The following is a 13,002-nucleotide window of genomic DNA, read 5'->3' as shown; positions in this document are numbered from 1 at the left end:
TCCAATGGAAATGTCTGAGATAGGTAATACCAGGAGCCGCTTGCGGATTTGACAGCTCTAAAGCAGTTACACCTTCAACACCGCCTAAACAAACGCAATTAAAAGCTATGCATTTGTCAGCTAACGTGAGTAACTGCTGACCTGACTGAATCCTGGCTAACACATTATTTGCTAGAAATAACACAAAATGTGTCTGAGCAGTCATTACACATAAAGTGTGTTGTTTATTGACACAAACGTTTTTAGTGTATTGTGATATTTATGCATAGTTTCACAGTTCTTTCACAGTTCACAGTTATTCCTAGTTCTCACTGTATGTTGCCTCCAATCCCATAGTTCCATTCCACTCCCTCCTATAGTATTTAACCCTTGGGGTTATGTGAACGTGTGTGGAAGAGTGAGTGTTTATGTTGGAGTGTGTTCCCAGTTCACACTGTATCAGATCCAGCAGTCATTACCTCCAGACGGCAGTCAGGAGGTAATGACTTATCTTCTCATCCATCAGTAGTCAGGACTTATCTTCTCATCCATCACCCTCAGCCCTGGGTCCACTGCCCATCCATCTCTTCTCTTCTCTCATATACTCTCCTGCATGAGACTGACCCTAATCTCTCTCTCTCGCTCTCTCGCTCTCTCTCGCTCTCTCGCTCTCTCTCGCTCTCTCTCGCTCTCTCTCGCTCTCTCGCTCCCTCAGTTTCTCTCTCTCTCTCGCTCTCTCTCTCTCTCGCTCCCTCAGTTTCTCTCTCTCTCTCTCTCTCTCTCTCTCTCGCTCCCTCAGTTTCTCTCTCTCTCTCTCTCCCTCAGTCAGTCTCTCTCTCTCTCTCTCTCTCTCGCTGCCTCAGTTTCTCTCTCTCCCTCTCTCTCTCTCTCTCTCTCTCTCTCTCTCTCTCTCTCTCTGTTTCTCTCTCTCTTTTTCTCTCTCTCTCACTCCCTCTCTCCCAGTATTGGAGCCAGGCCCTGAACACGACAACCCCTCTACTGTGACCCATCTAGCTCTACACAGAGATGAATGGTTCCAGGATTAGGCCCTGATATGGCCTAATGGGAATGGGAATCCAAAAGGACGCCAGGTCTCAGACACATCCATCTGTTATTGTGCAGGAGTTTGGCGTGGCTTTTGTCGATTTTCAGAAACTGCCCTGTACTCCAGTATTTTCACTCTCTCACTTTTGTACTTTTCATCGACCATGTGCTCTCTCTCTCTCTGTGTCTTTCTCCCTTCTCTCTCTCTTTTTCACTCTCTCTCTCTCTCTCTCTCTCTCTCTCTCTCTCTCTCTCTCTCTCTCTCTCTCTCTCCCTCTATCATAAGTACTTAGCTTTTTAAATCCGGTGTACTCTCTCTTTCTCCCTCTCTCCTTGTGTGCTTAGCTCTTTTGTTGATTCTCGCTTGCTATCTCCCTCCCTCTATCTCTTTGTGCTGTCCTGTTCCTCTCATCTTCCCTTCCTCTCTGTGTGCTGTGTTGACCTGTGACCTGCTGTTGACCCGCAGTGACCTTTCAGTATGGAGGCTGCTGGGTAGGCTGCTGCTCGCCCCAGAGTCATGGCTCATGTTTGCATTCCTGACATGGCTGCATTCTCACTGTGATCCCCCCACTACCTGACAGAGCTCTGTTTTTGTGCTAGCCTCCAGTGCAGTGTCTGTCAAGTACTCCGCTGAAGCTGTTAGCAACATTCAACGTGGTATTGAACTCAATGCCTTGTCGTATATTCACAGGCAATTTGACAAGGGACTTTTGGCATTAACCTGAGGTTGCATAAGAAATGACATTAGTGCCACCGGAATCGAATTTAAAGGCGATCTCTGACATATGTGACCGGTTTCAGGAAACTAGGCATATGTCGCGGGTCACTACTTCACAGGAGAGCAGAAATGCAGGAGAGCAGAAATGCCTGGCAGAAATGCCTTCTCTTAACATGTGAACTTCCATGTGCCTTAGTAACAAACTTATATACCATCTGTAAATACACATACAATATTTAAATTACGAGCCTAGTTGACGAGAGATGAGTTGGGATTGATCTGCCATATAGCACGCTTCTGTCTATTTGAGCCGGTCAGTATGGGTAGGGTAATCCTGTCTGATGCAGCTTTTATTGTAAAATGTATCACGTAAAACTGCATAAGTGTTGCTCTCTACTTTCTGGAGGACCGAGTTTTGAAATCAGTGGAATTCGAGGATGAGAGCTAAGGAGATGGAGAAAACACCTGTCTCCAGATTACATCTTCAAACTAAGGGCAACCATGGCATCCGTGACAAGAGACACGTCCATCTATGATGTATGCGGGTAAGATAGTCTAGCTAGCTACATTCAGATATTACATGTTTCTAATTTTGACAGAAAGGGGTTGCATTTCAAGTGTACTGTTAGCTGGCTAACGTTAGCTGGCTGGCTCGCTAGCTAACATTACGTGTATGATCATATTATTCGTATCTCAGAGCCATTTGCTTGGCTAGTTATAGCCTAATGTTAGCTAGCTAACATTGGACCTGGTTGGTTAGCTACCTGGTCAGAGTTTGAGTGGGGACTAAAGTTTAAGAGGGTGTGAACAATCCTGAATGGGTGTAGACAAAGAAGAGCTTTCCAGTAGGAACCAAAACATTCAAAAGTAGAAGGTCACAAGGCATGACCCAGATGCAGACACAGGAGGCACAGGGTTAGAATCTTTGTAGTTTATTTAGAATCCAAAAAAAGTAGGCAAGAGAATGGCCGTGGACAGGCAAAAGGTCAAAACCAGATTCTGAGTCCAAGAGGTAAAGAGTGACAGGCAGGCTCGATGGCAGGGCAGGCAGAAGGGTCAGGCAGGCGGGTACAGAGTCCAGAAAAAACAGGCAAGGGTCAAAACCGGGAAGACTAGAAAAAGAGAATAGAAAACAGGAGCACGGGAAAACACGCTGGTTGACTTGAAAACATACAAGACGAACTGGCACAGAGAGACAGGAAACACTGGGATAAATACACTGGGGAAAATAAGAGACACCTGGAGGAGACAATCACAGGAACAGGTGAAACAGATCAGGGCGTGACAAAAAGCTTTTTTCTCAAAAGTGAGTTTATCAACATTTAAAGCATAATTACTTTCCCATTGTTCCTCAAATGCAGTGTATGATATACCATTTTGTAGCTCAGTGTCTGCTTTTATCCAATGTAAAAAACACCATTTCAAATTTGCCTACATAAGACCGAATCAAGGCGGTCGGTCACATGTGGCTGGGAGGTGTGTATGCGTTTGCCTACGCATGCTTGTGTGTGTCTGCAGGAGCGGAGAAGTGAAGGTCATAGGAGTAAGGGTTTATCGGACGGCTCGTCTGTGTGTAGTCCTGTGGCACTCAGGGCTGATGGGGCTGATCTGGGAGGGTTGGAATCCTGCAACAGGTTATAGATCATTGTCTGGGATGACAGGTCAATCTTTTCACCCAGGGGCCCTACCCCTCAACTCCTCCAGACAGAGTACACAACAAGCAGCAATCGCCCAGGGCTCTATAAAGAAATAAAGTTTGATGAGCTTGATACACACACACAGAAAGACATGCACGTAGACACACCCTAACACACACGCACAAGCACTTGGCGCACGAAAACATACACACATACACACACATCAAACACTCCCCTGCCAGCTCGCTGGTTGTTCACACAGCCTTGGTTTAACCTTGTCAGCGCTGGTATCTGCTGTTTTCAAAAGTGCTGGCGAGTATCTCTCCGTTGATAGGGCCTTCTCAGAACCTCCAAGCCTCCACTGCCATTCCACAGCGTGAATGGATAAACTACTCTGCCACAATGGCCTAGGGGACTATAATTAGGGTATCTTATCTTTTGGGTCCACATCCACAAGGGCAGAGGAGACAGAGGATAGAGGAACAACCTTCACTATGAGACAGGCCTTGGTTCCTCAGAGCAACCAGCTCTATGCCAATTGAGAAACTTTATGTTTTATTGTCACATACACCAAATAGGTGCAGTGAAATGTGCCATTTTACAGGATCAGCCATATAGTACTGCACCACTGGAGCAAATTTGGGTTAAGTGCCTTGCTCAATGGCACATCGACATATTTTTTTTTACCATAAAAGAGAAAGAAGGAATATCACGACTCAATGGAAATAAGAGACATCAAAAGAAAGTTGAACGGATAATTATTTGTTTTACTAATAAAAAAAAAATTGGCTTGAGACCCAACGTACCGTACATAGCCGAGGCTATGCCAACGTACTGTACATAGCCGAGGCTATGCCAACACATGAAACCTTATATTTCCTCCTCCATGACCCATACTGGGATACTGGGTTCATTTCTGTCCATCATTCTTCATTCCTCTCTTTTTCCACACTTCTCCACTATCTCTGACACCAAGAAGTGTGCAATTGAAACAAGGTGCTGACACTCACTGTAGGATCTTCGGTGGATTGACAGGCATCTGGAGCCAAGATGTCAATTTAGACTGTTAGTCTACACCTGTTGTTTACGAAAAATCTGATTTGAAGACAAACAGAGAGTCCGATAGACAGAGAGAAAGAGAGAAAGAGAGAGAGAGATTAAGGCGAACCCAGCTCTCTCTCTCATCGACAGGATATGACAGCTGATGGAAAGACTCCAGAGCATCTCAGTGGGCCCAGTGTGTGTCAGAGAGCTGTCAATCCTGTCTCACACACCCTTCCCCTATTCCTTCTCTTCCCTCTCCCCAGAGAGTTCACCAGGGCTACCAATCTGACTCAATGTCCTCCTTTCTACCCTCCCATCTCCTCCCATGGTCCCTGGATTCTTCAATGGAATTTTTGGCTAATGGGACAGCACATTCGTGAATGAAGTGGTTTTCCAAAAGTCACTCTTTTAATAACGAGCCCCTGGACAACGGCAGGGAGGAACAGAGCAGGAGGGAGTTTCTCTCAGTCCTGTTCCATCACGTTGGCCCCCAGCGGGTCCATGAAATAACAGCCAGCTGTCAGCACCTCGCAGCCATCCAAATCAGAGCTGGGAGCTGCTGTCAGCAAACCTGTCCTCCAGACTGTTTCACCCACACACACATAAAGTACAGTCACTCACACACACTCGCACACACATTCACATAACCACACACACACAGAGTACAGTACATGCACACACATTCACAAAACCAGACTCTCACTCACACTCACACTCACACACACACACACACACACACACACACACACACACACACACACACACACACACACACACACACACACACACACACACACACACACACACACACATACAGTACACACACACACGCACAAGGCCTGAGCCAAGAGTATGTTTGCCCGTTTGTGCTTGTCAGTCAGCCTCCCCCTGTTTCTCATGCAGCACAAATAGGGGACCAGAGTGACACAGTCAGCCCAGCCCAGCCTGGCCAATAAACAGGTGCGGAATGTTCCCCCCTGTGATGTCACTTCCTGTCTATTTTGCCCTGTGGCACATCTTGGTCCGAGCACTCTAATTCTCATTCTCTACAGTCTCAGCGTTTTCTTCTGCCATCCTTCATGCCAAAAGCACATCCATATCAAATATTGCTCTCCTAACGTTGATGTCAGAAGTTTACAGAAGTTTAGGTTGGAGTCATTAAAACTAATTTTTCAACCACTCCACAAATTTCTTGTTGACAAACTATAGTTTTGGCAAGTCAGTTAGGACATCTACTTTGTGCATGACACAAGTCGTTTTTCCAACAATTGTGTACAGACAGATTATTTCACTTATAATTCACTGTATCACAATTCCAGTGGGTCAGAAGTTTACATACACTAAATTGACTGTGCCTTTAAACAGCTTGGACAATTCCAGAAAATGATGTCATGGCTTTATTAGCTTCTGATAGGCTAATTTACATCATTTGCGACAATTAGAAGTGTACCTGTGGATGTATTTCAAGGCCTACCTTCAAACTCAGTGCCTCTTTGCTTGACATCATGGGCAAATCAAAAGAAATCAGCCAAGACCTCAGAAAATAAATTGTAGACCTCCACAAGTCTGATTCATCCTTGGGAGCAATTTCCAAACGCCCGAAGGTACTACGTTCATCTGTACAAACAATAGTATGCAAGTATAAACACCATGGGACCACGCAGCCGTCATACCGCTCAGAAAGGAGACGCGTTCTGTCTCCTAGAGATGAACGTACTTTGGTACGAAAAGTGCAAATCAATCCCAGAACAACAGCAAAGGACTTTGTGAAGATGCTGGAGTAAACAGGTACAAAAGCATCTTATATCGACATAACCTGAAAGGCCGCTCAGCAAGGAAGAAGCCACTGCTCCAAAGCCGCCTTACAAAAAGACAGACTAAGGTTTGCAACTGCACATGGGGACAAAGAGCTTACTTTTTGGAGAAATGTCCTCTGGTCTGATGAAACAAAAATACAACTGTTTAGACATAATGACCATCGTTATGTTTGGAGGAAAAAGGGGGAGGCTTGCAAGCCGAAGAACACCATCCCAACCGTGAAACACAAGGGTGGTAGCATTATGTTGTGGGGGTGCTTTGCTGCAGGAAGGACTGGTGCACTTCACAAAATAGATGGCATCATGAGGGAGGAAAATTATGTGGATATGTTGAAGCAACATCTCAAGACATCAGTCAGGAAGTTAAAGCTTGGTCGCAAATGGGTCTTCCAAATAGACAATGACCCCAAGCATACTTCCAAAGTTGTGGCAAAATGGCTTAAGGACAACAAAGTCAAGGTATTCGAGTGGCCATCACAAAGCCTTGACCTCAATCCTATAGAAAATGTGTGGTCAGAACTGAAAAAATGTGTGCAAGCAAGGAGGCCTACAAACCTGACTCAGTTACACCAGCTCTGTCAGGAGGAATGGGCCAAATTCACCCAATTTATTGTGGGAAGCTTGTGGAAGGCTACCCGAAGTGTTTGACCCAAGTTAAACAATTTATAGGCAATGCTACCACATACTAATTGAGTGTATGTAAACTTCTGACCCACTGGGGATATGATGAAAGAAATAAAAGCTGAAATAAATCCTCTCTCTGCTATTATTCTGACATTTCACATTCTTAAAATAAAGTGGAGATCCTAAGACAGGGAATTTTTTCTAGGATTAAATGTCAGGAATTGTGAAAAACTGAGTTTAAATGTATTTGGTTAAGGTGTATGTAAACTTCCCACTTCAACTGTATGTGGCCATCTACCTGTCACAGAAGGTCAACCACACTTCATGAGGCCTCAAATCAGATGTCCATGAATACTGGATGATGACCCAGTCCATGACCTAAGACATGGACGATATAGAGCTAGCGGAATTTTATTGTTATTGTTATTCTTATTGTGTTACTTTTTATTATTACTTTTTATTTTAGTCCACTTGGTAAATGTTTTCTTCTTCTTGAACTGCACTGTTGGTTGAGGGCTTGTAAGTAAGCACTTCATGGTAAAGTCAACACTTGTTGTATTTGGCACATGTGACAAATAAAGTTGGTTTTGATTTGATTTGACAAGTCTTGCTGAGACTGACGCTGTCCTAACATGGACACCATACAGATATGCACTGGATGTAATCGGGGACCGTCAGACAGACATCCTCCCTCCCTGTTAAATCACATAGCCGGGGTAGTCTCATAACCTTCAGCCCTGAGGGTGGAGATGTTCCCAAGTCTGGTTTATAGTCTGGGACTGATCTGACCACAAATACAAACAGACTCAGTTATTCCCCCAAGGAATGAGTTTTATGTCCTCTGTAGCCAGGGCAGGTCATAGGCTTCGATTCCAAGGGAACACCCTCAATGAAGTTATAACAGTGTAAAAAAAAACACACACACACACACACACCACACACACACACACACACACACACACACACACACACACACACACACACACACACACACACACACACACACACACACACACACACACACACACACAGACACATGAGTTATAGAACCAGAGAAATCTAATCAAATAGAAACCAAAACCTGAACCAACACCAGCTTGTTGTGTCTCCATTCTGTCCACTTCTACATAAGATGTTTTCAATTACCCAGACACATGAGCATAGATAATGTGGTAGAACAAACATAATATTTATGCATTGTAACAGACAAGAATAACTGAAAAGATTGAGTCAGGGGAGTGTTGGATGAGAGTGTCAGACAGGGACAGATAGACCCAGACTAACACTGCGTAGTCGACTGATACTGAGATGAATACTGTGGGCTCTAAATTAGCCTTCTTGTTGTCGATCACTGAACTCCAGACAGGCCTTTCTGAGAAAGCCCAGGCCGTGCAAGTTACGAGGTGACTCTGTGGTTGTCTGCAGCTGTGCGGGGCCTGTGATGTACTCCCCACAGTACAGGCTGAGATGATTCAGAGCTGAAAGGGTTAATCACATCAACTCCCTCCTGGACAGTTTCAGTCTGTGTAACATGGTAGCGCAACCCAAACACGCATATGAATATCCCCATCACGTCATGCCAAGTCAGACAACACACACAAGAAACGTCTGGTGAACACATTATGATGAGGAAAGAGGGGGAAATGGTTTGCCAACGCAATTTCTCTTCTCTCTATTTCTCTCACACACACACACACACACATGTATAACCACCACTGAGCTGATTCCCTCTGGCCTCTTCCGATTGTAAAATATCATTTCACATACACAACAAAAAAAAATATCTCAGAGGACTTATTGTGATGCTGCCGCAGATACAGGAAAGACCTTCGGTCAAGCCCCGGTCAGGTCATGGGCCAAGGGTCAATGAGTGTCATGACTGATGAGGTCAGAGAGCACAGGAAAGGTGGTAACTCCTCAATGACTTAAGACACAAGTTGCAGCTTCAGGAAATGGCACACACATACACAAACACTTATACGTGTACACACACACATGCGCACACACACGTCATAGACCTACACTACCGTTCAAAAGTTTGGGGTCACTTAGAAATGTCCTTGTTTTTGAAAGAAAAGCACATTTTTGGTCCATTAAATTAACACCAAATTGATCAGAAAAACAGTGTAGACATTGTTAATGTTGTAAATGACTATTGTAGCTGGAAACGGCTGATTTTTTATGGAATATCTAGATAGGCGTACAGAGGCCCATTATCAGTAACAATCATTCCTGTGAGTTCAGAGTTCCTCTGTACAGTGCCTGTGTTCTTTTGCCCATCTTAATCTTTTAATCTTTTCTTTTTTTTAGCCAGTCTGAGATATGGCTTCTTCTTTTCAACTCTGCCTAGAAGGCCAGCATCCCGGAGTCGCCTCTTCACTGTTGACGTTGAGACTGGTGTTTTGCGGATACTATTTAATGAAGCTGCCAGTTGAGGACTTGTGAGGCGTCTGTTTCTCAACTAGACACTCTAATGTACTTGTCCTCTTGCTCAGTTGTGCACCAGGGCCTCCCACTCCTCTTTCTATTCTGGTTAGAGATAGTTTGTGCTGTTCTGTGAAGGGAGTAGTACACAGCGCTGTACGAGATCTTCAGTTTCTTGGCAATTTGTCGCATGGAATAGCCTTCATTTCTCAGAACAAGAATAGACTGACAAGTTTCAGGAGAAAGAGTCTTTGTTTCTGGCCATTTTGAGCCTGTAATCGAACCCACAAATGCTGATGCCCCGGATACTCAACTAGTCTAAAGAAGGCCAGTTTTATTGCTTCTTTAATCAGAACAACAGTTTTCAGCTGTGCTAACATAATTGTAAAAGGGTTTTCTAATGATCAATTAGCCTTTTAAAATGATAGACTTGGATTAGCTAACACAACGTGCCATTGGAACACAGGAGTGATGGTTGCTGATAATGGGCCTCTGTACTCCTATGTAGATATTCCATTAAAAATCAGCCATTTCCAGCTACAATAGTCATTTACAACATTAACAATGTCTACACTGTATTTCTGATCAATTATATGTTATTTTAATGGACAAAAAAATGTTATTTTCTTTCAAAAAGAAGGACATTTCTAAGTGACCCCAAACTTTTGAACGGTAGTGCATATGGACAGTGAGCAGACATACTGTATATCATTGCACGGAAGATATATAGTACATCTGCTGATTACATCTACAATGACTCTAATGACTGTCTATCCTCCTTTGGGATAGTGCAGGGAGTCTGTGTGTAAGAGACCAGGAGGCTAAAAGTCTAACAAGTTTAAAACACAAACTAAGCCTCTCTTAAAATCGGTGGGCCTAACTCCAACACTAACCTCATTCCCAGAGACATTTCCAAATCATGACATATTTTCCTACAGCATTAATTTCATATTTTCCTGCGTTACAATTTTCCTAAAGAATTCCAACGTGTACAATAATTGATGATTGACATCATCCTTCTCAATAACTAATTAAAATGCAGATTATAATAATGAAACAGGGAGTTTCCCCGTTGCCTTGGCCAGCCAGGGGTTTTCCCTCCCTTTCTCTCAATCTCTCTCTCTCCCTCCTTCTCAACATTCAACCCTCTCTCTCTCTCTCAACTCTGACACAGAGTTGTCACAACTGAGAGAGACTGAGAGAGAGTTTTTACCCCCAAGCCATAAGACTCCTGAACAGGTAATCAAATGGCTACCCGGACTATTTGCATTGTGTGCCCCCCCCCCCCCCCCCCCCCCAACCCCTCTTTTACGCTGCTGCTACTCTCTGTTTATCATATATGCATAGTCACTTTAACTATATATTCATGTACATACTACCCCAATTGGGCCGACCAACCCTTCTTACATCAGCTGATATCTCAAAGTGCTGTACAGAAACCCAGCCTAAAACCCCAAACAGCAAGCAATGCAGGTGTAGAAGCACAGTGGCTAGGAAAAACTCCCTAGAAAAGCCATAACCTAGGAAGAAACCTAGAGAGGAACCAGGCTATGAGGGGTGGCCAGTCCTCTTCTGGCTGTGCCGGGTGGAGATATAACAGAACATGGCCAAGATGTTCAAATGTTCATAAATGACCAGCATGGTCAAATAATAATAATCACAGTAGTTGTCGAGGGTGCAACAAGTCAGCACCTCAAGAGGAAATGTCAGTTGGCAGGAGCGGTAGAGTATCTCTACCGCTCCTGCTGTCTCTAGAAAGTTGAAAACAGCAGGTCTGGGACAGGTAGCACGTCCGGTGAACAGGTCAGGGTTCCATAGCCGCAGGCAGAACAGTTGAAACTGGAGCAGCAGCACGGCCAGGTGAACTGGGGACAGCAAGGAGTCATCATGCCAGGAAGTCCTGAGGCATGGTCCTAGGGCTCAGGTCCTCCGAGAGAAAGAAAGAAAGAAAGAAAGAAAGAAAGAAAGAAAGAAAGAAAGAAAGAAAGAAAGAAAGAAAGAAAGAAAGAAAGAAAGAAAGAAAGAGAGAAAGAGAGAATTAGAGAGAGCATACTTAAGTTCACACAGGACACCGGATAAGACAGGAGAAATACTCCAGATATAACAGACTGACCCGACACATAAACTACTGCAGCATAAATACTGGAGGCTGAGACAGGAGGGGTCAGGAGACACTGTGGCCCCATCCGATGATACCCCCGGACAGGGCCAAACAGGCAGGATATAACCCCACCCACTTTGCCAAAGCACAGCCCCCACACCACTAGAGGGATATCTTCAACCACCAACTTACCATCCTGAGACAAGGCCGAGTATAGCCCACAAAGAGCTCCGCCACGGCACAACCCAAGGGTTGTCTGCATTGTGTCCCGCTACCCACCACCCGCCAACCCCTCTTTTATACTACTGCTACTCTCTGTTCATCATATATGCATAGTCACTTTAACCATATCTACATGTACATATTACCTCAATCAGCCTGACTAACCGGTGTCTGTATGTAGCCTCGCTACTTTTCTAGCCTTGCTACTGCATATAGCCTGTCTTTTTACTGTTGTTTAATTTCTTTACTTACCTATTGTTCAACTAATACCTTTTTTGCACTATTGGTTAGAGCCTGTAAGTAAGCATTTCACTGTAAGGTCTACACCTGTTGTACTCGGCGCACGTGACAAATAAACTTTGATTTGATTTGATTGAATGTTGACTGGCTGCTGCTAAGTCAGAGAGAGAGACAGAGAGAGAGAGAAAGAGAGAGAGAGAAAGAGAGAGAGAGCTAGCAAACGAGAATCAACAGAAGAGCTAAGCACACAAGGAGGGAGGGAGAAAGAGAGAGTACACCGGATTAAAAGAGCAATGTACTTATGATAAAGAGGGAGAGTGAGAAGGGAGAGAGAGCAAACTAGAATGCTATTTGGGGAAAGGGGAAAGGGGGATACCTAGTCAGTTGTCTAACTGAATGTATTCAACTGAAATGAGTCTTCCGTATTTCACCCAACCCCTCTGAATCATTTGGCCCTAAACAGAGAGTACACAGTGGCAGAATACCTGACCACTGTGACTGACTCAAAATTAAGGAAAGCTTTGACTATGTACAGACTCAGTGAGCATAGTCTTGCTATTGAGAAAGGTCACCATAGGCAGACCTGGCTTTCAAGAGAAGAAAGGCTATATGCACACTGCCCACAAAATGAGGTGGAAACTGAGCTGCACTTCCTAACCTCCTGCCAAATGTATGTCCATATTAGAGACACATATTTCCCTCAGATTACACAGACCCACAGAGAATTTAAAAACAAATCCAATTTTGATAAACTCCCATGTCTATTGGGTGAAATACCACAGTGTGCCATCACAGCAGCAAGTTGTGTTACCTGTTACCGCAAGAAAAGGGCAACCAGTGAAGAACAAACACCATTGTAAATACAACCCATATTTATGTTTATATACTTTCCCTTTTGTACTTTAACTATTTGGACATCGTTACGACACTATATATAGATATAATATGACATTTGAAATGTCTCCATTATTTTGGAACTTGTGTGAGCGTAATATTTGCTGTTCACTTTTTATTGTTTTATTTCACTTTTCTTTATCCATTTCACTGGCTTTGGCAATGTAAACATATGTTTCCCATGCCAATTAAGGCCCTTGAATTAAATTTAATAGAATTGAGAGAGAGAGAGAGAGAGAGAGAGAGAGAGAAAGAGAG

Source organism: Salmo salar, chromosome 01, assembly GCF_965601325.2.
Source record: "Salmo salar chromosome 01, fSalSal1, whole genome shotgun sequence".
In the NCBI taxonomy this organism is placed as follows: domain Eukaryota; kingdom Metazoa; phylum Chordata; class Actinopteri; order Salmoniformes; family Salmonidae; genus Salmo; species Salmo salar.
This window is presented reverse-complemented; position numbering follows the sequence as displayed.